Source organism: Oncorhynchus kisutch, linkage group LG8 (assembly GCF_002021735.2).
Source record: "Oncorhynchus kisutch isolate 150728-3 linkage group LG8, Okis_V2, whole genome shotgun sequence".
In the NCBI taxonomy this organism is placed as follows: Eukaryota; Metazoa; Chordata; class Actinopteri; order Salmoniformes; family Salmonidae; genus Oncorhynchus; species Oncorhynchus kisutch.
This window is the reverse complement of record NC_034181.2, coordinates 17,089,191-17,111,656: the sequence shown is the minus strand read 5'-3', so window position 1 is coordinate 17,111,656 and position 22,466 is coordinate 17,089,191. Positions and strand designations below refer to the sequence as shown.

At 36.2% G+C, this 22,466-nt stretch overlaps 29 non-coding genes across 29 annotated transcripts; all 29 read left to right on the top strand.

The window, feature by feature from the left end:
* The first annotated feature begins 1,999 nt into the window (after positions 1-1,999).
* trnal-caa (transfer RNA leucine (anticodon CAA)) lies at positions 2,000-2,110 on the top strand. Its single transcript has 2 exons — positions 2,000-2,037; positions 2,065-2,110. It is a non-coding gene; the product is annotated as a tRNA-Leu (tRNA).
* A 348-nt stretch (positions 2,111-2,458) lies between these two features.
* On the top strand, positions 2,459-2,569 carry trnal-caa (transfer RNA leucine (anticodon CAA)). Its single transcript has 2 exons — positions 2,459-2,496; positions 2,524-2,569. It is a non-coding gene; the product is annotated as a tRNA-Leu (tRNA).
* Positions 2,570-3,254: 685 nt separating this feature from the next.
* trnal-caa (transfer RNA leucine (anticodon CAA)) lies at positions 3,255-3,365 on the top strand. The gene is made up of 2 exons: positions 3,255-3,292; positions 3,320-3,365. It is a non-coding gene; the product is annotated as a tRNA-Leu (tRNA).
* A 347-nt stretch (positions 3,366-3,712) lies between these two features.
* On the top strand, positions 3,713-3,823 carry trnal-caa (transfer RNA leucine (anticodon CAA)). Its single transcript has 2 exons — positions 3,713-3,750; positions 3,778-3,823. It is a non-coding gene; the product is annotated as a tRNA-Leu (tRNA).
* A 226-nt stretch (positions 3,824-4,049) lies between these two features.
* On the top strand, positions 4,050-4,160 carry trnal-caa (transfer RNA leucine (anticodon CAA)). Its single transcript has 2 exons — positions 4,050-4,087; positions 4,115-4,160. It is a non-coding gene; the product is annotated as a tRNA-Leu (tRNA).
* A 686-nt stretch (positions 4,161-4,846) lies between these two features.
* On the top strand, positions 4,847-4,957 carry trnal-caa (transfer RNA leucine (anticodon CAA)). The gene is made up of 2 exons: positions 4,847-4,884; positions 4,912-4,957. It is a non-coding gene; the product is annotated as a tRNA-Leu (tRNA).
* Positions 4,958-5,307: 350 nt separating this feature from the next.
* Positions 5,308-5,418, top strand: trnal-caa (transfer RNA leucine (anticodon CAA)). Its single transcript has 2 exons — positions 5,308-5,345; positions 5,373-5,418. It is a non-coding gene; the product is annotated as a tRNA-Leu (tRNA).
* A 227-nt stretch (positions 5,419-5,645) lies between these two features.
* On the top strand, positions 5,646-5,757 carry trnal-caa (transfer RNA leucine (anticodon CAA)). The gene is made up of 2 exons: positions 5,646-5,683; positions 5,712-5,757. It is a non-coding gene; the product is annotated as a tRNA-Leu (tRNA).
* Positions 5,758-5,982: 225 nt separating this feature from the next.
* On the top strand, positions 5,983-6,094 carry trnal-uaa (transfer RNA leucine (anticodon UAA)). The gene is made up of 2 exons: positions 5,983-6,020; positions 6,049-6,094. It is a non-coding gene; the product is annotated as a tRNA-Leu (tRNA).
* Positions 6,095-7,239: 1,145 nt separating this feature from the next.
* trnal-caa (transfer RNA leucine (anticodon CAA)) lies at positions 7,240-7,351 on the top strand. The gene is made up of 2 exons: positions 7,240-7,277; positions 7,306-7,351. It is a non-coding gene; the product is annotated as a tRNA-Leu (tRNA).
* A 350-nt stretch (positions 7,352-7,701) lies between these two features.
* trnal-caa (transfer RNA leucine (anticodon CAA)) lies at positions 7,702-7,813 on the top strand. The gene is made up of 2 exons: positions 7,702-7,739; positions 7,768-7,813. It is a non-coding gene; the product is annotated as a tRNA-Leu (tRNA).
* Positions 7,814-8,163: 350 nt separating this feature from the next.
* Positions 8,164-8,275, top strand: trnal-caa (transfer RNA leucine (anticodon CAA)). Its single transcript has 2 exons — positions 8,164-8,201; positions 8,230-8,275. It is a non-coding gene; the product is annotated as a tRNA-Leu (tRNA).
* Positions 8,276-8,625: 350 nt separating this feature from the next.
* Positions 8,626-8,737, top strand: trnal-caa (transfer RNA leucine (anticodon CAA)). Its single transcript has 2 exons — positions 8,626-8,663; positions 8,692-8,737. It is a non-coding gene; the product is annotated as a tRNA-Leu (tRNA).
* Positions 8,738-9,087: 350 nt separating this feature from the next.
* trnal-caa (transfer RNA leucine (anticodon CAA)) lies at positions 9,088-9,198 on the top strand. The gene is made up of 2 exons: positions 9,088-9,125; positions 9,153-9,198. It is a non-coding gene; the product is annotated as a tRNA-Leu (tRNA).
* Positions 9,199-9,424: 226 nt separating this feature from the next.
* On the top strand, positions 9,425-9,535 carry trnal-caa (transfer RNA leucine (anticodon CAA)). The gene is made up of 2 exons: positions 9,425-9,462; positions 9,490-9,535. It is a non-coding gene; the product is annotated as a tRNA-Leu (tRNA).
* A 686-nt stretch (positions 9,536-10,221) lies between these two features.
* On the top strand, positions 10,222-10,332 carry trnal-caa (transfer RNA leucine (anticodon CAA)). The gene is made up of 2 exons: positions 10,222-10,259; positions 10,287-10,332. It is a non-coding gene; the product is annotated as a tRNA-Leu (tRNA).
* A 350-nt stretch (positions 10,333-10,682) lies between these two features.
* Positions 10,683-10,793, top strand: trnal-caa (transfer RNA leucine (anticodon CAA)). Its single transcript has 2 exons — positions 10,683-10,720; positions 10,748-10,793. It is a non-coding gene; the product is annotated as a tRNA-Leu (tRNA).
* Positions 10,794-11,357: 564 nt separating this feature from the next.
* trnal-uaa (transfer RNA leucine (anticodon UAA)) lies at positions 11,358-11,469 on the top strand. Its single transcript has 2 exons — positions 11,358-11,395; positions 11,424-11,469. It is a non-coding gene; the product is annotated as a tRNA-Leu (tRNA).
* Positions 11,470-12,614: 1,145 nt separating this feature from the next.
* trnal-caa (transfer RNA leucine (anticodon CAA)) lies at positions 12,615-12,726 on the top strand. Its single transcript has 2 exons — positions 12,615-12,652; positions 12,681-12,726. It is a non-coding gene; the product is annotated as a tRNA-Leu (tRNA).
* A 350-nt stretch (positions 12,727-13,076) lies between these two features.
* On the top strand, positions 13,077-13,188 carry trnal-caa (transfer RNA leucine (anticodon CAA)). The gene is made up of 2 exons: positions 13,077-13,114; positions 13,143-13,188. It is a non-coding gene; the product is annotated as a tRNA-Leu (tRNA).
* A 348-nt stretch (positions 13,189-13,536) lies between these two features.
* On the top strand, positions 13,537-13,648 carry trnal-caa (transfer RNA leucine (anticodon CAA)). Its single transcript has 2 exons — positions 13,537-13,574; positions 13,603-13,648. It is a non-coding gene; the product is annotated as a tRNA-Leu (tRNA).
* A 1,144-nt stretch (positions 13,649-14,792) lies between these two features.
* Positions 14,793-14,904, top strand: trnal-caa (transfer RNA leucine (anticodon CAA)). Its single transcript has 2 exons — positions 14,793-14,830; positions 14,859-14,904. It is a non-coding gene; the product is annotated as a tRNA-Leu (tRNA).
* A 350-nt stretch (positions 14,905-15,254) lies between these two features.
* Positions 15,255-15,366, top strand: trnal-caa (transfer RNA leucine (anticodon CAA)). Its single transcript has 2 exons — positions 15,255-15,292; positions 15,321-15,366. It is a non-coding gene; the product is annotated as a tRNA-Leu (tRNA).
* Positions 15,367-16,518: 1,152 nt separating this feature from the next.
* trnal-caa (transfer RNA leucine (anticodon CAA)) lies at positions 16,519-16,630 on the top strand. Its single transcript has 2 exons — positions 16,519-16,556; positions 16,585-16,630. It is a non-coding gene; the product is annotated as a tRNA-Leu (tRNA).
* Positions 16,631-16,975: 345 nt separating this feature from the next.
* On the top strand, positions 16,976-17,086 carry trnal-caa (transfer RNA leucine (anticodon CAA)). Its single transcript has 2 exons — positions 16,976-17,013; positions 17,041-17,086. It is a non-coding gene; the product is annotated as a tRNA-Leu (tRNA).
* Positions 17,087-17,773: 687 nt separating this feature from the next.
* Positions 17,774-17,884, top strand: trnal-caa (transfer RNA leucine (anticodon CAA)). Its single transcript has 2 exons — positions 17,774-17,811; positions 17,839-17,884. It is a non-coding gene; the product is annotated as a tRNA-Leu (tRNA).
* A 345-nt stretch (positions 17,885-18,229) lies between these two features.
* trnal-caa (transfer RNA leucine (anticodon CAA)) lies at positions 18,230-18,340 on the top strand. The gene is made up of 2 exons: positions 18,230-18,267; positions 18,295-18,340. It is a non-coding gene; the product is annotated as a tRNA-Leu (tRNA).
* A 1,141-nt stretch (positions 18,341-19,481) lies between these two features.
* On the top strand, positions 19,482-19,592 carry trnal-caa (transfer RNA leucine (anticodon CAA)). Its single transcript has 2 exons — positions 19,482-19,519; positions 19,547-19,592. It is a non-coding gene; the product is annotated as a tRNA-Leu (tRNA).
* Positions 19,593-21,405: 1,813 nt separating this feature from the next.
* Positions 21,406-21,516, top strand: trnal-caa (transfer RNA leucine (anticodon CAA)). Its single transcript has 2 exons — positions 21,406-21,443; positions 21,471-21,516. It is a non-coding gene; the product is annotated as a tRNA-Leu (tRNA).
* Positions 21,517-22,466: the final 950 nt, after the last annotated feature.

The following is a 22,466-nucleotide window of genomic DNA, read 5'->3' as shown; positions in this document are numbered from 1 at the left end:
GAGCCTGGGGAATAGGAGTGGAGCTAGGCACTGCAGGGCCTGGATTCACCTCTACATCGCCAGAGGAACATAGGAGGAGTAGAATAAGGGTACGGCTAAAAGCTATGAGAATTGGTCGTCTAGAACGTCTGGAACATAGAGTAAAAGGAGGTTTCTGGGGGCGATAAAATAGCATCAAGGTATAATGTACAGACAAATGTATGGTAGGATGTGAATACAGTGGAGGTAAACCTAGGTATTGAGTGATGAAGAGAGAGATATTGTCTCTAGAAACATCGTTGAAACCAGGAGATGTCATTGCATGTGTGGGTGGTGGAACTAATAGGTTGGATAAGGTATAGTGAGCAGGACTAGAGGCTCTACAGTGAAATAAGCCAATATACACTAACCAGAACAGAAATGGACAAGACATATTGACATTAAGGAGAGGCATGCTTAGTCGAGTGATCAAAAGGGTCCGGTGAGTGGAGAGGTTGGTTGGTGATTTAGACAGCTAGCCAGGGCATCGGTAGCAAGCTAGCATAGGATGGAGGTCTGTTGTTAGCCACCTCCTGCGCTCCGTCAGTAGATTAGTGGGGTTCCGTGTGGTAGAGGGGATCAATCCAAATCACACAACAACAACAAAAATAAAAACAATAGATATAGTTATAGAGGCCCAAGAAGAAAACATAATAATAATAATAAAAATAATTTAAAAAAAATTGTCCGATTGTCTATTCAGATAGCAGCCGGTAAGACAGCTAACGGTTAGCAGGCCGCAGATGGGCGTTCAGGTAACGTCGCGACGGAGGAGCCAGCCGAATAGCTCCTTCGGGTAGATAACGTCGGCAGTCCAGTTGTGAAGGCCCGGTGGGGCTCCGCGAAGGCAGCAAAACGGGTCCGGATAGGCGACTGCAGCCCAGGTGCGATTGATGGAACTCAGGAGTGATTGACGGAGCTTGCCAGCTCCGGAACAATTGATGTTTGCTCCGGAATCGACGAAGGCCGATAGTCACACGGATAGCAGCTAGCTAGCTGTGAGATCCGGGCATGAATGTCCAGAGAGCAGTCGAAATCCAGGGACATGGAGAGAAAAATTGGTCCGGTATGCTCCGCTCCGAGCCGCGCTGCGCCGTACAGAACTGGCGATAGACTTTCGAGCCAAAGGATAGCCGATGACCACAAACCGTGGTTAGCTGAACACCAACGACTTGCCAGTAAAGGAGCCAACTAGCTTCTGAACTAGCTTCTGGATTAGCTTCTGGCTAGTTTCAGGCCAGCCTCCTGGAGTTTCTGGCTAGCTTCTTGGAGGATTACAGATCTGAGGTAAATAATACTTTTTTATAAATATACATTGTTGCAGGAGAGTGTTTTGAAGATGAGTTGATGGAAAATAAAAATAAAATGTATGTGAAAAAGTTGTAAATATATATATATACAGGACACGACAAGACGAGGACAAAAGACGTCTGAACTGCTATGCCACCTTGGAGAAGCCATGATGACATGTATCGAATGATTATTCACGTTTCATGTGTTGTCTTTTCTCAAACTATGGCATCAAGAGTGGCCGAGTGGTCTAAGGCGCCAGACTCAAGGTGAGAGTCCTTCCTAGTTACTGGGGTATTCTGGTCTCCGATTGGAGGCGAGGGTTCAAATCCCTCTTCTGACACAACTTTTGCCTTAAAAAGTAGCTCTTTGTCAATACCGAAAAATTCTCCAAATGGTGAAAGGAAAACACATGAACAGTGATTAATCGTTTAATAGATGCCATAGTTTGAGAACAGACAACACATGAAACGCGAATAATTGTTCGATACATGTCATCATATGCCTAGTTTAGAATTCAAAAAGTTACTCAAAATCCATTAAAAAATGTTTTTTACTATATCTTTCATTAGCTTTAAAAAAAAAAATGTTTATTTTTCTTTGTATCTTAAGATCGGCATGTTTCCATCAGACATATCAGACGTTATGTTACAGAATCGTGAAAAAATATGAATTTTAAGGATTTATAATTGTCAGGATGGCCGAGTGGTCTAAGGCGCCAGACTCAAGGTGAGAGTCCTTCCTAGTACTGGGGTGTTCTGGTCTCCGATTGGAGGCGAGGGTTCAAATCCCTCTTCTGACACAACTTTTGCCTTAAAAAGTAGCTCTTTGTCAATACCGAAAAATTCTCCAAATGGTGAAAGGAAAACACATGAACAGTGATTAATCGTTTGATAGATGCCATAGTTTGAGAACAGACAACACATGAAACGCGAATAATTGTTCGATACATGTCATCATATGCCTAGTTTAGAATTCAAAAAGTTACTCAAAATCCATTAAAAAATGTTTTTTACTATATCTTTCATTAGCTTTAAAAAAAAAAATGTTTCTTTTTCTTTGTATCTTAAGATCGGCATGTTTCCATCAGACATATCAGACGTTATGTTACAGAATCGTGAAAACATATGAATTTTAAAGACTTTTAATTGTCAGGATGGCCGAGTGGTCTAAGGTGCCAGACTCAAGGTGAGAGTCCTTCCTAGTACTGGGGTGTTCTGGTCTCCGATTGGAGGCGAGGGTTCAAATCCCTCTTCTGACACAACTTTTGCCTTAAAAAGTAGCTCTTTGTCAATACAGATAAATTCTCCAAATGGTGAAAGTTACTCAAAATCCATAAAAAAATGTTTTTTATTATATCTTTCATTAGCTTTTAACATTTTTTGTTTATTTTTCTTTGTATCTTAAGATCGGCATGTTTCCATCAGACATATCAGACGTTATGTTACAGAATTGTGAAAACCTATGAATTTTAAAGACTTATAATTTTCAGGATGTCCGAGTGGTCTAAGGCGCCAGACTCAAGGTGAGAGTCCTTCCTAGTTACTGGGGTATTCTCGTCTCCGATTGGAGGCGAGGGTTCAAATCCCTCTTCTGACACAACTTTTGCCTTAAAAAGTAGCTCTTTGTCAATACCGAAAAATTCTCCAAATGGTGAAAGGAAAACACATGAACAGTGATTAATCTTTTGATAGATGCCATAGTTTGAGAACAGACAACACATGAAACGCGAATAATTGTTCGATACATGTCATCATATGCCTAGTTTAGAATTCAAAAAGTTACTCAAAATCCATTAAAAAATGTTTTTTACTATATCTTTCATTAGCTTTAAAAAAAAAATGTTTATTTTTCTTTGTATCTTAAGATCGGCATGTTTCCATCAGACATATCAGACGTTATGTTACAGAATTGTGAAAACATATGAATTTTAAAGACTTTTAATTGTCAGGATGGCCGAGTGGTCTAAGGCGCCAGACTCAAGGTGAGAGTCCTTCCTAGTACTGGGGTGTTCTGGTCTCCGATTGGAGGCGAGGGTTCAAATCCCTCTTCTGACACAACTTTTGCCTTAAAAAGTAGCTCTTTGTCAATACCGAAAAATTCTCCAAATGGTGAAAGGAAAACACATGAACAGTGATTAATCTTTTGATAGATGCCATAGTTTGAGAACAGACAACACATGAAACGCGAATAATTGTTCGATACATGTCATCATATGCCTAGTTTAGAATTCAAAAAGTTACTCAAAATCCATTAAAAAATGTTTTTTACTATATCTTTCATTAGCTTTAAAAAAAAAATGTTTATTTTTCTTTGTATCTTAAGATCGGCATGTTTCCATCAGACATATCAGACGTTATGTTACAGAATTGTGAAAACATATGAATTTTAAAGACTTTTAATTGTCAGGATGGCCGAGTGGTCTAAGGCGCCAGACTCAAGGTGAGAGTCCTTCCTAGTACTGGGGTGTTCTGGTCTCCGATTGGAGGCGAGGGTTCAAATCCCTCTTCTGACACAACTTTTGCCTTAAAAAGTAGCTCTTTGTCAATACCGAAAAATTCTCCAAATGGTGAAAGTTACTCAAAATCCATAAAAAAATGTTTTTTATTATATCTTTCATTAGCTTTTAACATTTTTTGTTTATTTTTCTTTGTATCTTAAGATCGGCATGTTTCCATCAGACATATCAGACGTTATGTTACAGAATTGTGAAAACATATGAATTTTAAAGACTTTTAATTGTCAGGATGGCCGAGTGGTCTAAGGCGCCAGACTCAAGGTGAGAGTCCTTCCTAGTACTGGGTTGTTCTGGTCTCCGATTGGAGGCGAGGGTTCAAATCCCTCTTCTGACACAACTTTTGCCTTAAAAAGTAGCTCTTTGTCAATACCGAAAAATTCTCCAAATGGTGAAAGTTACTCAAAATCCATAAAAAAATGTTTTTTATTATATCTTTCATTAGCTTTTAACATTTTTTGTTTATTTTTCTTTGTATCTTAAGATCGGCATGTTTCCATCAGACATATCAGACGTTATGTTACAGAATTGTGAAAACCTATGAATTTTAAAGACTTATAATTTTCAGGATGTCCGAGTGGTCTAAGGCGCCAGACTCAAGGTGAGAGTCCTTCCTAGTTACTGGGGTATTCTGGTCTCCGATTGGAGGCGAGGGTTCAAATCCCTCTTCTGACAGAACTTTTGCCTTAAAAAGTAGCTCTTTGTCAATACCGAAAAATTCTCCAAATGGTGAAAGGAAAACACATGAACAGTGATTAATCGTTTGATAGATGCCATAGTTTGAGAACAGACAACACATGAAACGCGAATAATTGTTCGATACATGTCATCATATGCCTAGTTTAGAATTCAAAAAGTTACTCAAAATCCATTAAAAAATGTTTTTTACTATATCTTTCATTAGCTTTTAAAAAAAAAATGTTTATTTTTCTTTGTATCTTAAGATCGGCATGTTTCCATCAGACATATCAGACGTTATGTTACAGAATTGTGAAAACATATGAATTTTAAGGATTTATAATTGTCAGGATGGCCGAGTGGTCTAAGGCGCCAGACTCAAGGTGAGAGTCCTTCCTAATACTGGGGTGTTCTGGTCTCCGATTGGTGGCGAGGGTTCAAATCCCTCTTCTGACACAACTTTTGCCTTAAAAAAGAGTAGCTCTTTGTCAAATCCGAAAAGTTCTCCAAATGGTGAAAGGAAAACACATGAACAGTGATTAATCGTTTGATAGATGCCATAGTTTGAGAACAGACAACACATGAAACGTGAATAATCGTTCGATACATGTCATCATATGCCTAGTTTAGATTTCAAAAAGTTACTCAAAATCCATTAAAAAATGTTTTTTACTATATCTTTCATTAGCTTTAAAAAAAAAATGTTTATTTTTCTTTGTATCTTAAGATCGGCATGTTTCCATCAGACATATCAGACGTTATGTTACAGAATTGTGAAAACATATGAATTTTAAAGACTTTTAATTGTCAGGATGGCCGAGTGGTCTAAGGCGCCAGACTCAAGGTGAGAGTCCTTCCTAGTACTGGGGTGTTCTGGTCTCCGATTGGAGGCGAGGGTTCAAATCCCTCTTCTGACACAACTTTTGCCTTAAAAAGTAGCTCTTTGTCAATACCGAAAAATTCTCCAAATGGTGAAAGTTACTCAAAATCCATAAAAAAATGTTTTTTATTATATCTTTCATTAGCTTTTAACATTTTTTTGTTTATTTTTCTTTGTATCTTAAGATCGGCATGTTTCCATCAGACATATCAGACGTTATGTTACAGAATCGTGAAAACATATGAATTTTAAAGACTTTTAATTGTCAGGATGGCCGAGTGGTCTAAGGCGCCAGACTCAAGGTGAGAGTCCTTCCTAGTTACTGGGGTATTCTGGTCTCCGATTAGAGGCGAGGGTTCAAATCCCTCTTCTGACACAACTTTTGCCTTAAAAAGTAGCTCTTTGTCAATACCGAAAAATTCTCCAAATGGTGAAAGTTACTCAAAATCCATAAAAAAATGTTTTTTATTATATCTTTCATTAGCTTTTAACATTTTTTGTTTATTTTTCTTTGTATCTTAAGATCGGCATGTTTCCATCAGACATATCAGACGTTATGTTACAGAATCGTGAAAACATATGAATTTAAGGATTTATAGTTGTCAGGATGGCCGAGTGGTCTAAGTCGCCAGACTTAAGTTGAGAGTCCTTCCTAGTTACTGGGGTTTTCTGGTCTCCGATTGGAGGCGAGGGTTCAAATCCCTCTTCTGACACAACTTTTGCCTTAAAAAAGAGTAGCTCTTTGTCAAATCCGAAAAGTTCTCCAAATGGTGAAAGGAAAACACATGAACAGTGATTAATCGTTTGATAGATGCCATAGTTTGAGAACAGACAACACATGAAACGTGAATAATCGTTCGATACATGTCATCATATGCCTAGTTTAGAATTCAAAAAGTTACTCAAAATCCATTAAAAAATGTTTTTTACTATATCTTTCATTAGCTTTTAAATTTTTTTGTTTATTTTTCTTTGTATCTTAAGATCGGCATGTTTCCATCAGACATATCAGACGTTATGTTACAGAATCGTGAAAACATATGAATTTTAAAGACTTTTAATTGTCAGGATGGCCGAGTGGTCTAAGGCGCCAGACTCAAGGTGAGAGTCCTTCCTAGTACTGGGGTGTTCTGCTCTCCGATTGGAGGCGAGGGTTCAAATCCCTCTTCTGACACAACTTTTGCCTTAAAAAGTAGCTCTTTGTCAATACCGAAAAATTCTCCAAATGGTGAAAGTTACTCAAAATCCATAAAAAAATGTTTTTTATTATATCTTTCATTAGCTTTTAACATTTTTTGTTTATTTTTCTTTGTATCTTAAGATCGGCATGTTTCCATCAGATATGTCAGACGTTATGTTACAGAATTGTGAAAACCTATGAATTTTAAAGACTTATAATTGTCAGGATGTCCGAGTGGTCTAAGGCGCCAGACTCAAGGTGAGAGTCCTTCCTAGTTTCTGGGGTGTTCTGGTCTCCGATTGGAGGCGAGGGTTCAAATCCCTCTTCTGACACAACTTTTGCCTTAAAAAGTAGCTCTTTGTCAATACCGAAAAATTCTCCAAATGGTGAAAGGAAAACACATGAACAGTGATTAATCGTTTGATAGATGCCATAGTTTGAGAACAGACAACACATGAAACGCGAATAATCGTTCGATACATGTCATCATATGCCTAGTTTAGAATTCAAAAAGTTACTCAAAATCCATTAAAAAATGTTTTTTACTATATCTTTCATTAGCTTTAAAAAAAATTGTTTATTTTTCTTTGTATCTTAAGATCGACATGTTTCCATCAGACATATCAGACGTTATGTTACAGAATCGTGAAAACATATGAATTTTAATGTTTTTTAATTGTCAGGATGGCCGAGTGGTCTAAGGCGCCAGACTCAAGTTGAAAGTCATTCCTAGTTACTGGGGTGTTCTGGTCTCCGATTGGAGGCGAGGGTTCAAATCCCTCTTCTGACACAACTTTTGCCTTAAAAAAGAGTAGCTCTTTGTCAAATCCAAAAAGTTCTCCAAATGGTGAAAGGAAAACACATGAACAGTGATTAATCGTTTGATAGATGCCATAGTTTGAGAACAGACAACACATGAAACGCGAATAATCGTTCGATACATGTCATCATATGCCTAGTTTAGAATTCAAAAAGTTACTCAAAATCCATTAAAAAATGTTTTTTACTATATCTTTCATTAGCTTTAAAAAAAAATTGTTTATTTTTCTTTGTATCTTAAGATCGACATGTTTCCATCAGACATATCAGACGTTATGTTACAGAATCGTGAAAACATATGAATTTTAATGTTTTTTAATTGTCAGGATGGCCGAGTGGTCTAAGGCGCCAGACTCAAGTTGAAAGTCATTCCTAGTTACTGGGGTGTTCTGGTCTCCGATTGGAGGCGAGGGTTCAAATCCCTCTTCTGACACAACTTTTGCCTTAAAAAAGAGTAGCTCTTTGTCAAATCCGAAAAGTTCTCCAAATGGTGAAAGGAAAACACATGAACAGTGATTAATCGTTTGATAGATGCCATAGTTTGAGAACAGACAACACATGAAACGCGAATAATCGTTCGATACATGTCATCATATGCCTAGTTTAGAATTCAAAAAGTTACTCAAAATCCATTAAAAAATGTTTTTTACTATATCTTTCATTAGCTTTAAAAAAAAATTGTTTATTTTTCTTTGTATCTTAAGATCGACATGTTTCCATCAGACATATCAGACGTTATGTTACAGAATCGTGAAAACATATGAATTTTAATGTTTTTTAATTGTCAGGATGGCCGAGTGGTCTAAGGCGCCAGACTCAAGTTGAAAGTCATTCCTAGTTACTGGGGTGTTCTGGTCTCCGATTGGAGGCGAGGGTTCAAATCCCTCTTCTGACACAACTTTTGCCTTAAAAAAGAGTAGCTCTTTGTCAAATCCGAAAAGTTCTCCAAATGGTGAAAGGAAAACACATGAACAGTGATTAATCGTTTGATAGATGCCATAGTTTGAGAACAGACAACACATGAAACGCGAATAATCGTTCGATACATGTCATCATATGCCTAGTTTAGAATTTAAAAAGTTACTCAAAATCCATTAAAAAATGTTTTTTACTATATCTTTCATTAGCTTTTAAATTTTTTTGTTTATTTTTCTTTGTATCTTAAGATCGGCATGTTTCCATCAGACATATCAGACGTTATGTTACAGAATCGTGAAAACATATGAATTTTAAAGACTTTTAATTGTCAGGATGGCCGAGTGGTCTAAGGCGCCAGACTCAAGGTGAGAGTCCTTCCTAGTTACTGGGGTGTTCTGGTCTCCGATTGGAGGCGAGGGTTCAAATCCCTCTTCTGACACAACTTTTGCCTTAAAAAAGAGTAGCTCTTTGTCAAATCCGAAAAGTTCTCCAAATGGTGAAAGGAAAACACATGAACAGTGATTAATCGTTTGATAGATGCCATAGTTTGAGAACAGACAACACATGAAACGCGAATAATTGTTCGATACATGTCATCATATGCCTAGTTTAGAATTCAAAAAGTTACTCAAAATCCATTAAAAAATGTTTTTTACTATATCTTTCATTAGCTTTAAAAAAAAAATGTTTATTTTTCTTTGTATCTTAAGATCGGCATGTTTCCATCAGACATATCAGACGTTATGTTACAGAATTGTGAAAACATATGAATTTTAAAGACTTTTAATTGTCAGGATGGCCGAGTGGTCTAAGGCGCCAGACTCAAGGTGAGAGTCCTTCCTAGTACTGGGGTGTTCTGGTCTCCGATTGGAGGCGAGGGTTCAAATCCCTCTTCTGACACAACTTTTGCCTTAAAAAGTAGCTCTTTGTCAATACCGAAAAATTCTCCAAATGGTGAAAGTTACTCAAAATCCATAAAAAAATGTTTTTTATTATATCTTTCATTAGCTTTTAACATTTTTTGTTTATTTTTCTTTGTATCTTAAGATCGGCATGTTTCCATCAGACATATCAGACGTTATGTTACAGAATTGTGAAAACATATGAATTTTAAAGACTTTTAATTGTCAGGATGGCCGAGTGGTCTAAGGCGCCAGACTCAAGGTGAGAGTCCTTCCTAGTACTGGGTTGTTCTGGTCTCCGATTGGAGGCGAGGGTTCAAATCCCTCTTCTGACACAACTTTTGCCTTAAAAAGTAGCTCTTTGTCAATACCGAAAAATTCTCCAAATGGTGAAAGTTACTCAAAATCCATAAAAAAATGTTTTTTATTATATCTTTCATTAGCTTTTAACATTTTTTGTTTATTTTTCTTTGTATCTTAAGATCGGCATGTTTCCATCAGACATATCAGACGTTATGTTACAGAATTGTGAAAACCTATGAATTTTAAAGACTTATAATTTTCAGGATGTCCGAGTGGTCTAAGGCGCCAGACTCAAGGTGAGAGTCCTTCCTAGTTACTGGGGTATTCTGGTCTCCGATTGGAGGCGAGGGTTCAAATCCCTCTTCTGACAGAACTTTTGCCTTAAAAAGTAGCTCTTTGTCAATACCGAAAAATTCTCCAAATGGTGAAAGGAAAACACATGAACAGTGATTAATCGTTTGATAGATGCCATAGTTTGAGAACAGACAACACATGAAACGCGAATAATTGTTCGATACATGTCATCATATGCCTAGTTTAGAATTCAAAAAGTTACTCAAAATCCATTAAAAAATGTTTTTTACTATATCTTTCATTAGCTTTTAAAAAAAAAATGTTTATTTTTCTTTGTATCTTAAGATCGGCATGTTTCCATCAGACATATCAGACGTTATGTTACAGAATTGTGAAAACATATGAATTTTAAGGATTTATAATTGTCAGGATGGCCGAGTGGTCTAAGGCGCCAGACTCAAGGTGAGAGTCCTTCCTAATACTGGGGTGTTCTGGTCTCCGATTGGTGGCGAGGGTTCAAATCCCTCTTCTGACACAACTTTTGCCTTAAAAAAGAGTAGCTCTTTGTCAAATCCGAAAAGTTCTCCAAATGGTGAAAGGAAAACACATGAACAGTGATTAATCGTTTGATAGATGCCATAGTTTGAGAACAGACAACACATGAAACGTGAATAATCGTTCGATACATGTCATCATATGCCTAGTTTAGATTTCAAAAAGTTACTCAAAATCCATTAAAAAATGTTTTTTACTATATCTTTCATTAGCTTTAAAAAAAAAATGTTTATTTTTCTTTGTATCTTAAGATCGGCATGTTTCCATCAGACATATCAGACGTTATGTTACAGAATTGTGAAAACATATGAATTTTAAAGACTTTTAATTGTCAGGATGGCCGAGTGGTCTAAGGCGCCAGACTCAAGGTGAGAGTCCTTCCTAGTACTGGGGTGTTCTGGTCTCCGATTGGAGGCGAGGGTTCAAATCCCTCTTCTGACACAACTTTTGCCTTAAAAAGTAGCTCTTTGTCAATACCGAAAAATTCTCCAAATGGTGAAAGTTACTCAAAATCCATAAAAAAATGTTTTTTATTATATCTTTCATTAGCTTTTAACATTTTTTTGTTTATTTTTCTTTGTATCTTAAGATTGGCATGTTTCCATCAGACATATCAGACGTTATGTTACAGAATCGTGAAAACATATGAATTTTAAAGACTTTTAATTGTCAGGATGGCCGAGTGGTCTAAGGCGCCAGACTCAAGGTGAGAGTCCTTCCTAGTTACTCGGGTATTCTGGTCTCCGATTAGAGGCGAGGGTTCAAATCCCTCTTCTGACACAACTTTTGCCTTAAAAAGTAGCTCTTTGTCAATACCGAAAAATTCTCCAAATGGTGAAAGTTACTCAAAATCCATAAAAAAATGTTTTTTATTATATCTTTCATTAGCTTTTAACATTTTTTGTTTATTTTTCTTTGTATCTTAAGATCGGCATGTTTCCATCAGACATATCAGACGTTATGTTACAGAATCGTGAAAACATATGAATTTAAGGATTTATAGTTGTCAGGATGGCCGAGTGGTCTAAGTCGCCAGACTTAAGTTGAGAGTCCTTCCTAGTTACTGGGGTTTTCTGGTCTCCGATTGGAGGCGAGGGTTCAAATCCCTCTTCTGACACAACTTTTGCCTTAAAAAAGAGTAGCTCTTTGTCAAATCCGAAAAGTTCTCCAAATGGTGAAAGGAAAACACATGAACAGTGATTAATCGTTTGATAGATGCCATAGTTTGAGAACAGACAACACATGAAACGTGAATAATCGTTCGATACATGTCATCATATGCCTAGTTTAGAATTCAAAAAGTTACTCAAAATCCATTAAAAAATGTTTTTTACTATATCTTTCATTAGCTTTTAAAATTTTTTGTTTATTTTTCTTTGTATCTTAAGATCGGCATGTTTCCATCAGACATATCAGACGTTATGTTACAGAATCGTGAAAACATATGAATTTTAAAGACTTTTAATTGTCAGGATGGCCGAGTGGTCTAAGGCGCCAGACTCAAGGTGAGAGTCCTTCCTAGTACTGGGGTGTTCTGCTCTCCGATTGGAGGCGAGGGTTCAAATCCCTCTTCTGACACAACTTTTGCCTTAAAAAGTAGCTCTTTGTCAATACCGAAAAATTCTCCAAATGGTGAAAGTTACTCAAAATCCATAAAAAAATGTTTTTTATTATATCTTTCATTAGCTTTTAACATTTTTTGTTTATTTTTCTTTGTATCTTAAGATCGGCATGTTTCCATCAGATATGTCAGACGTTATGTTACAGAATTGTGAAAACCTATGAATTTTAAAGACTTATAATTGTCAGGATGTCCGAGTGGTCTAAGGCGCCAGACTCAAGGTGAGAGTCCTTCCTAGTTTCTGGGGTGTTCTGGTCTCCGATTGGAGGCGAGGGTTCAAATCCCTCTTCTGACACAACTTTTGCCTTAAAAAGTAGCTCTTTGTCAATACCGAAAAATTCTCCAAATGGTGAAAGGAAAACACATGAACAGTGATTAATCGTTTGATAGATGCCATAGTTTGAGAACAGACAACACATGAAACGCGAATAATCGTTCGATACATGTCATCATATGCCTAGTTTAGAATTCAAAAAGTTACTCAAAATCCATTAAAAAATGTTTTTTACTATATCTTTCATTAGCTTTAAAAAAAATTGTTTATTTTTCTTTGTATCTTAAGATCGACATGTTTCCATCAGACATATCAGACGTTATGTTACAGAATCGTGAAAACATATGAATTTTAATGTTTTTTAATTGTCAGGATGGCCGAGTGGTCTAAGGCGCCAGACTCAAGTTGAAAGTCATTCCTAGTTACTGGGGTGTTCTGGTCTCCGATTGGAGGCGAGGGTTCAAATCCCTCTTCTGACACAACTTTTGCCTTAAAAAAGAGTAGCTCTTTGTCAAATCCGAAAAGTTCTCCAAATGGTGAAAGGAAAACACATGAACAGTGATTAATCGTTTGATAGATGCCATAGTTTGAGAACAGACAACACATGAAACGCGAATAATCGTTCGATACATGTCATCATATGCCTAGTTTAGAATTCAAAAAGTTACTCAAAATCCATTAAAAAATGTTTTTTACTATATCTTTCATTAGCTTTAAAAAAAAATTGTTTATTTTTCTTTGTATCTTAAGATCGACATGTTTCCATCAGACATATCAGACGTTATGTTACAGAATCGTGAAAACATATGAATTTTAATGTTTTTTAATTGTCAGGATGGCCGAGTGGTCTAAGGCGCCAGACTCAAGTTGAAAGTCATTCCTAGTTACTGGGGTGTTCTGGTCTCCGATTGGAGGCGAGGGTTCAAATCCCTCTTCTGACACAACTTTTGCCTTAAAAAAGAGTAGCTCTTTGTCAAATCCGAAAAGTTCTCCAAATGGTGAAAGGAAAACACATGAACAGTGATTAATCGTTTGATAGATGCCATAGTTTGAGAACAGACAACACATGAAACGCGAATAATCGTTCGATACATGTCATCATATGCCTAGTTTAGAATTCAAAAAGTTACTCAAAATCCATTAAAAAATGTTTTTTACTATATCTTTCATTAGCTTTAAAATATTGTTTATTTTTCTTTGTATCTTAAGATCGACATGTTTCCATCAGACATATCAGACGTTATGTTACAGAATCGTGAAAACATATGAATTTTAAATGACTTTTAATTGTCAGGATGGCCGAGTGGTCTAAGGCGCCAGACTCAAGTTGAGAGTCATTCCTAGTTACTGGGGTGTTCTGGTCTCCGATTGGAGGCGAGGGTTCAAATCCCTCTTCTGACACAACTTTTGCCTTAAAAAAGAGTAGCTCTTTGTCAAATCCGAAAAGTTCTCCAAATGGTGAAAGGAAAACACATGAACAGTGATTAATCGTTTGATAGATGCCATAGTTTGAGAACAGACAACACATGAAACGCGAATAATCGTTCGATACATGTCATCATATGCCTAGTTTAGAATTTAAAAGTTACTCAAATCCATTAAAAAATGTTTTTTACTATATCTTTCATTAGCTTTTAAATTTTTTTGTTTATTTTTCTTTGTATCTTAAGATCGGCATGTTTCCATCAGACATATCAGACGTTATGTTACAGAATCGTGAAAACATATGAATTTTAAAGACTTTTAATTGTCAGGATGGCCGAGTGGTCTAAGGCGCCAGACTCAAGGTGAGAGTCCTTCCTAGTACTGGGGTTGTTCTGGTCGCCGATTGGAGGCGAGGGTTCAAATCCCTCTTCTGACACAACTTTTGCCTTAAAATGTAGCTCTTTGTCAATACCGAAAATTCTCCAAATGGTGAAAGTTACTCAAAATCCATAAAAAAATGTTTTTTATTATATCTTTCATTAGCTTTTAACATTTTTTGTTTATTTTTCTTTGTATCTTAAGATCGGCATGTTTCCATCAGATATGTCAGACGTTATGTTACAGAATTGTGAAAACATATGAATTTAAGGATTTATAGTTGTCAGGATGGCCGAGTGGTCTAAGTCGCCAGACTTAAGTTGAGAGTCCTTCCTAGTTACTGGGGTTTTCTGGTCTCCGATTGGAGGCGAGGGTTCAAATCTCTCTTCTGACACAACTTTTGCCTTAAAAAAGAGTAGCTCTTTGTCAAATCCGAAAAGTTCTCCAAATGGTGAAAGGAAAACACATGAACAGTGATTAATCGTTTGATAGATGCCATAGTTTGAGAACAGACAACACATGAAACGCGAATAATCGTTCGATACATGTCATCATATGCCTAGTTTAGAATTCAAAAGTTACTCAAAATCCATTAAAAATGTTTTTTACTATATCTTTCATTAGCTTTAAAAAAAAATTGTTTATTTTTCTTTGTATCTTAAGATCGACATGTTTCCATCAGACATATCAGACGTTATGTTACAGAATCGTGAAAACATATGAATTTTAATGTTTTTTAATTGTCAGGATGGCCGAGTGGTCTAAGGCGCCAGACTCAAGTTGAAAGTCATTCCTAGTTACTGGGGTGTTCTGGTCTCCGATTGGAGGCGAGGGTTCAAATCCCTCTTCTGACACAACTTTTGCCTTAAAAAAGAGTAGCTCTTTGTCAAATCTGAAAAGTTCTCCAAATGGTGAAAGGAAAACACATGAACAGTGATTAATCGTTTGATAGATGCCATAGTTTGAGAACAGACAACACATGAAACGCGAATAATCGTTCGATACATGTCATCATATGCCTAGTTTAGAATTCAAAAAGTTACTCAAAATCCATTAAAAAATGTTTTTTACTATATCTTTCATTAGCTTTAAAAAAAAATTGTTTATTTTTCTTTGTATCTTAAGATCGACATGTTTCCATCAGACATATCAGACGTTATGTTACAGAATCGTGAAAACATATGAATTTTAATGTTTTTTAATTGTCAGGATGGCCGAGTGGTCTAAGGCGCCAGACTCAAGTTGAAAGTCATTCCTAGTTACTGGGGTGTTCTGGTCTCCGATTGGAGGCGAGGGTTCAAATCCCTCTTCTGACACAACTTTTGCCTTAAAAAAGAGTAGCTCTTTGTCAAATCCGAAAAGTTCTCCAAATGGTGAAAGGAAAACACATGAACAGTGATTAATCGTTTGATAGATGCCATAGTTTGAGAACAGACAACACATGAAACGCGAATAATCGTTCGATACATGTCATCATATGCCTAGTTTAGAATTTAAAAAGTTACTCAAAATCCATTAAAAAATGTTTTTTTACTATATCTTTCATTAGCTTTTAAATTTTTTTGTTTATTTTTCTTTGTATCTTAAGATCGGCATGTTTCCATCAGACATATCAGACGTTATGTTACAGAATCGTGAAAACATATGAATTTTAAAGACTTTTAATTATTAGGATGGCCGAGTGGTCTAAGGCGCCAGACTCAAGGTGAGAGTCCTTCCTAGTTACTGGGGTGTTCTGGTCTCCGATTGGAGGCGAGGGTTCAAATCCCTCTTCTGACACAACTTTTGCCTTAAAATGTAGCTCTTTGTCAATACCGAAAAATTCTCCAAATGGTGAAAGTTACTCAAAATCCATAAAAAAAATGTTTTTTATTATATCTTTCATTAGCTTTTAACATTTTTTGTTTATTTTTCTTTGTATCTTAAGATCGGCATGTTTCCATCAGATATGTCAGACGTTATGTTACAGAATTGTGAAAACATATGAATTTAAGGATTTATAGTTGTCAGGATGGCCGAGTGGTCTAAGTCGCCAGACTTAAGTTGAGAGTCCTTCCTAGTTACTGGGGTTTTCTGGTCTCCGATTGGAGGCGAGGGTTCAAATCTCTCTTCTGACACAACTTTTGCCTTAAAAAAGAGTAGCTCTTTGTCAAATCCGAAAAGTTCTCCAAATGGTGAAAGGAAAAACACATGAACAGTGATTAATCGTTTGATAGATGCCATAGTTTGAGAACAGACAACACATGAAACGCGAATAATCGTTCGATACATGTCATCATATGCCTAGTTTAGAATTCAAAAAGTTACTCAAAATCCATTAAAAAATGTTTTTTACTATATCTTTCATTAGCTTTTAACATTTTTTGTTTATTTTTCTTTGTATCTTAAGATCGGCATGTTTCCATCAGACATATCAGACGTTATGTTACAGAATTGTGAAAACCTATGAATTTTAAAGACTTTTAATTGTCAGGATGGCCGAGTGGTCTAAGGCGCCAGACTCAAGGTGAGAGTCCTTCCTAGTTACTGCGGTATTCTGGTCTCCGATTGGAGGCGAGGGTTCAAATCCCTCTTCTGACACAACTTTTGCCTTAAAAGTAGCTCTTTGTCAATACCGAAAAATTCTCCAAATGGTGAAAGGAAAACACATGAACAGTGATTAATCGTTTGATAGATGCCATAGTTTGAGAACAGACAACACATGAAACGCGAATAATCGTTCGATACATGTCATCATATGCCTAGTTTAGAATTCAAAAAGTTACTCAAAATCCATTAAAAAATGTTTTTTACTATATCTTTCATTAGCTTTTAAATTTTTTGTTTATTTTTCTTTGTATCTTAAGATCGGCATGTTTCCATCAGACATATCAGACGTTATGTTACAGAATTGTGAAAACATATGAATTTTAAAGACTTTTAATTGTCAGGATGGCCGAGTGGTCTAAGGCGCCAGACTCAAGGTGAGAGTCCTTCCTAGTACTGGGGTGTTCTGGTCTCCGATTGGAGGCGAGGGTTCAAATCCCTCTTCTGACACAACTTTTGCCTTAAAAAGTAGCTCTTTGTCAATACCGAAAATTCTCCAAATGGTGAAAGTTACTCAAAATCCATAAAAAAAATGTTTTTTATTATATCTTTCATTAGCTTTTAACATTTTTTGTTTATTTTTCTTTGTATCTTAGATCGGCATGTTTCCATCAGATATGTCAGACGTTATGTTACAGAATTGTGAAAACCTATGAATTTTAAAGACTTATAATTGTCAGGATGTCCGAGTGGTCTAAGGCGCCAGACTCAAGGTGAGAGTACTTCCTAGTTTCTGGGGTGTTCTGGTCTCCGATTGGAGGCGAGGGTTCAACTCCCTCTTCTGACACAACTTTTGCCTTAAAAAAGAGTAGCTCTTTGTCAAATCCGAAAAGTTCTCCAAATGGTGAAAGGAAAACACATGAACAGTGATTAATCGTTTGATAGATGCCATAGTTTGAGAACAGACAACACATGAAACGTGAATAATCGTTCGATACATGTCATCATATGCCTAGTTTAGAATTCAAAAAGTTACTCAAAATCCATTAAAAAATGTTTTTTACTATATCTTTCATTAGCTTTTAACATTTTTTGTTTATTTTTCTTTGTATCTTAAGATCGGCATGTTTCCATCAGACATATCAGACGTTATGTTACAGAATCGTGAAAACATATGAATTTTAAAGACTTTTAATTGTCAGGATGGCCGAGTGGTCTAAGGCGCCAGACTCAAGGTGAGAGTCCTTCCTAGTTCTGGGGTGTTCTGGTCTCCGATTGGAGGCGAGGGTTCAAATCCCTCTTCTGACACAACTTTTGCCTTAAAAAGTAGCTCTTTGTCAATACCGAAAAATTCTCCAAATGGTGAAAGGAAAACACATGAACAGTGATTAATCGTTTGATAGATGCCATAGTTTGAGAACAGACAACACATGAAACGCGAATAATCGTTCGATACATGTCATCATATGCCTAGTTTAGAATTCAAAAAGTTACTCAAAATCCATAAAAAAATGTTTTTACTATGTCTTTCATTAGCTTTAAAAAAATTTTTTTATTTTTCTTTGTATCTTAAGATCGGCATGTTTCCATCAGACATATCAGACGTTATGTTACAGAATCGTGAAAACATATGAATTTTAAAGACTTTTAATTGTCAGGATGGCCGAGTGGTCTAAGGCGCCAGACTCAAGGTGAGAGTCCTTCCTAGTACTGGGGTGTTCTGGTCTCCGATTGGAGGCGAGGGTTCAAATCCCTCTTCTGACACAACTTTTGCCTTAAAAGTAGCTCTTTGTCAATACCGAAAAATTCTCCAAATGGTGAAAGTTACTCAAAATCCATAAAAAATGTTTTTTATTATATCTTTCATTAGCTTTTAACATTTTTTGTTTATTTTTCTTTGTATCTTAAGATCGGCATGTTTCCATCAGATATGTCAGACGTTATGTTACAGAATTGTGAAAACCTATGAATTTTAAAGACTTATAATTGTCAGGATGTCCGAGTGGTCTAAGGCGCCAGACTCAAGGTGAGAGTCCTTCCTAGTTTCTGGGGTGTTCTGGTCTCCGATTGGAGGCGAGGGTTCAAATCCCTCTTCTGACACAACTTTTGCCTTAAAAAGTAGCTCTTTGTCAATACCGAAAAATTCTCCAAATGGTGAAAGGAAAACACATGAACAGTGATTAATCGTTTGATAGATGCCATAGTTTGAGAACAGACAACACATGAAACGCGAATAATCGTTCGATACATGTCATCATATGCCTAGTTTAGAATTCAAAAAGTTACTCAAAATCCATTAAAAAATGTTTTTACTATATCTTTCATTAGCTTTAAAAAAAATGGTTTATTTTTCTTTGTATCTTAAGATCGACATGTTCCATCAGACATATCAGACGTTATGTTACAGAATCGTGAAAACATATGAATTTTAATGTTTTTAATTGTCAGGATGGCAGAGTGGTCTAAGGCGCCAGACTCAAGTTGAAAGTCATTCCTAGTTACTGGGGTGTTCTGGTCTCCGATTGGAGGCGAGGGTTCAAATCCCTCTTCTGACACAACTTTTGCCTTAAAAAAGAGTAGCTCTTTGTCAAATCCGAAAAGTTCTCCAAATGGTGAAAGGAAAACACATGAACAGTGATTAATCGTTTGATAGATGCCATAGTTTGAGAACAGACAACACATGAAACGCGAATAATCGTTCGATACATGTCATCATATGCCTAGTTTAGAATTCAAAAAGTTACTCAAAATCCATTAAAAAATGTTTTTTACTATATCTTTCATTAGCTTTTAAAATTTTTTGTTTATTTTTCTTTGTATCTTAAGATCGGCATGTTTCCATCAGACATATCAGACGTTATGTTACAGAATCGTGAAAACATATGAATTTTAAAGACTTTTAATTGTCAGGATGGCCGAGTGGTCTAAGGCGCCAGACTCAAGGTGAGAGTCCTTCCTAGTACTGGGGTGTTCTGGTCTCCGATTGGAGGCGAGGGTTCAAATCCCTCTTCTGACACAACTTTTGCCTTAAAAAGGTAGCTCTTTGTCAATACCGAAAAATTCTCCAAATGGTGAAAGTACTCAAAATCCATAAAAAAATGTTTTTTATTATATCTTTCATTAGCTTTTAACATTTTTTGTTTATTTTTCTTTGTATCTTAAGATCGGCATGTTTCCATCAGATATGTCAGACGTTATGTTTACAGAATTGTGGAAAACCTATGAATTTTAAAGACTTATAATTGTCAGGATGTCCGAGTGGTCTAAGGCGCCAGACTCAAGGTGAGAGTACTTCCTAGTTTCTGGGGTGTTCTGGTCTCCGATTGGAGGCGAGGGTTCAAATCCCTCTTCTGACACAACTTTTGCCTTAAAAAAGAGTAGCTCTTTGTCAAATCCGAAAAGTTCTCCAAATGGTGAAAGAAAACACATGAACAGTGATTAATCGTTTGATAGATGCCATAGTTTGAGAACAGACAACACATGAAACGTGAATAATCGTTCGATACATGTCATCATATGCCTAGTTTAGAATTCAAAAAGTTACTCAAAATCCATTAAAAAATGTTTTTTACTATATCTTTCATATAGCTTTTAACATTTTTTGTTTATTTTTCTTTGTATCTTAAGATCGGCATGTTTCCATCAGACATATCAGACGTTATGTTACAGAATCGTGAAAACATATGAATTTTAAAAGACTTTTAATTGTCAGGATGGCCGAGTGGTCTAAGGCGCCAGACTCAAGTGAGAGTCCTTCCTAGTACTGGGGGTGTTCTGGTCTCCGATTGGAGGCGAGGGTTTCAAATCCCTCTTCTGACACAACTTTTGCCTTAAAAAGTAGCTCTTTGTCAATACCGAAAAATTCTCCAAATGGTGAAAGTTACTCAAAATCCATAAAAAATGTTTTTTATTATATCTTTCATTAGCTTTTAACATTTTTGTTAATTTTTCTTTGTATCTTAAGATCGGCATGTTTCCATCAGACATGTCAGACGTTATGTTACAGAATTGTGAAAACCTATGAATTTTAAAGACTTATAATTGTCAGGATGGCCGAGTGGTCTAAGGCGCCAGACTCAAGGTGAGAGTCCTTCCTAGTTACTGGGGTATTCTGGTCTCCGATTGGAGGCGAAGGTTCAAATCCCTCTTCTGACACAACTTTTGCCTTAAAAAGTAGCTCTTTGTCAATACCGAAAAATTCTCCAAATGGTGAAAGTTACTCAAAATCCATAAAAAAATGTTTTTTATTATATCTTTCATTAGCTTTTACATTTTTTTGTATTTTTCTTTGTATCTTAAGATCGGCATGTTTCCATCAGACATATCAGACGTATGTTACAGAATCGTGAAAACATATGAATTTTAATATTTATAATTGTCAGGATGGCCGAGTGGTCTAAGCGCCAGACTCAAGTGAGAGTCCTTCCTAGTTACTGGGGTGTCTGGTCTCCGATTGGAGGCGAGGGTTCAAATCCCTCTTCTGACACAACTTTTGCCTTAAAAAGTAGCTCTTTGTCATACCGAAAAATTCTCCAAATGGTGAAAGGAAAACACATGAACAGTGATTAATCGTTTGATAGATGCCATAGTTTGAGAACAGACAACACATGAAACGCGAATAATCGTTCGATACATGTCATCTATGCCTAGTTTAGAATTCAAAAAGTTACTCAAATCCATAAAAAAATGTTTTTACTATTCTTTCATTAGCTTTTAACAAAATTTTTTTTATTTTTCTTTGTATCTTAAGATCGGCATGTTTCCATCAGACATATCAGACGTTATGTTACAGAATCGTGAAAACATATGAATTTTAAAGACTTTTAATTGTCAGGATGGCCGAGTGGTCTAAGGCGCCAGACTCAAGGTGAGAGTCCTTCCTAGTTACTGGGTTTTCTGGTCTCCGATTGGAGGCGAGGGTTCAAATCCCTCTTCTGACACAACTTTTGCCTTAAAAAAGAGACTCTTTGTCAAATCCGAAAAGTTCTCCAAATGGTGAAAGGAAACACATGAACAGTGATTAATCGTTTGATAATGCCATAGTTTGAGAACAGACAACACATGAAACGCGATAATCGTTCGATACATGTCATCATATTCTAGTTTAGAATTCAAAAATTACTCAAAATCCATTAAAAAATGTTTTTTACTATATCTTTCATTAGCTTTTAACATTTTTTGTTTATTTTTCTTTGTATCTTAAGATCGGCATGTTTCCATCAGACATATCAGACGTATGTTACAGAATCGCGAAAACATATGAATTTTAAATATTTTAATTGTCAGGAGGCCGAGTGGTCTAAGGCGCCAGACTCAAGGTGAGAGTCCTTCCTAGTTACTGGGTGTTCTGGTCTCCGATTGGAGGCGAGGGTTCAAATCCCTCTTCTGACACAACTTTTGCCTTAAAAAGTAGCTCTTTGTCAATACCGAAAATTCTCCAATGGTGAAAGGAAAACACATGAACCGTGATTAATCGTTTGATAGATGCCATAGTTTGAGAACAGCCAACACATGAAACGCGAATAATCGTTCGATACATGTCATCATATGCCTAGTTTAGAAAATTCAAAAGTTATTCAAAATCCATAAAAATGTTTTTACTATGTCTTTCATTAGCTTTAAAAAAAATTTTTTATTTTTCTTTGTATCTTAAGATCGGCATGTTTCCATCAGACTATCAGACGTTATGTTACAGAATCGTGAAAACATATGATTTTAAAACTTTTAATTGTCAGGATGGCCGAGTGGTCTAAGGCGCCAGACTCAAGGTGAGAGTCCTTCTAGTACTGGGGTGTTCTGGTCTCCGATGGAGGCGAGGGTTCAAATCCCTCTTGCTGACACAACTTTTGCCTAAAAAGTAGCTCTTTGTCAATACCGAAAAATCTCCAAA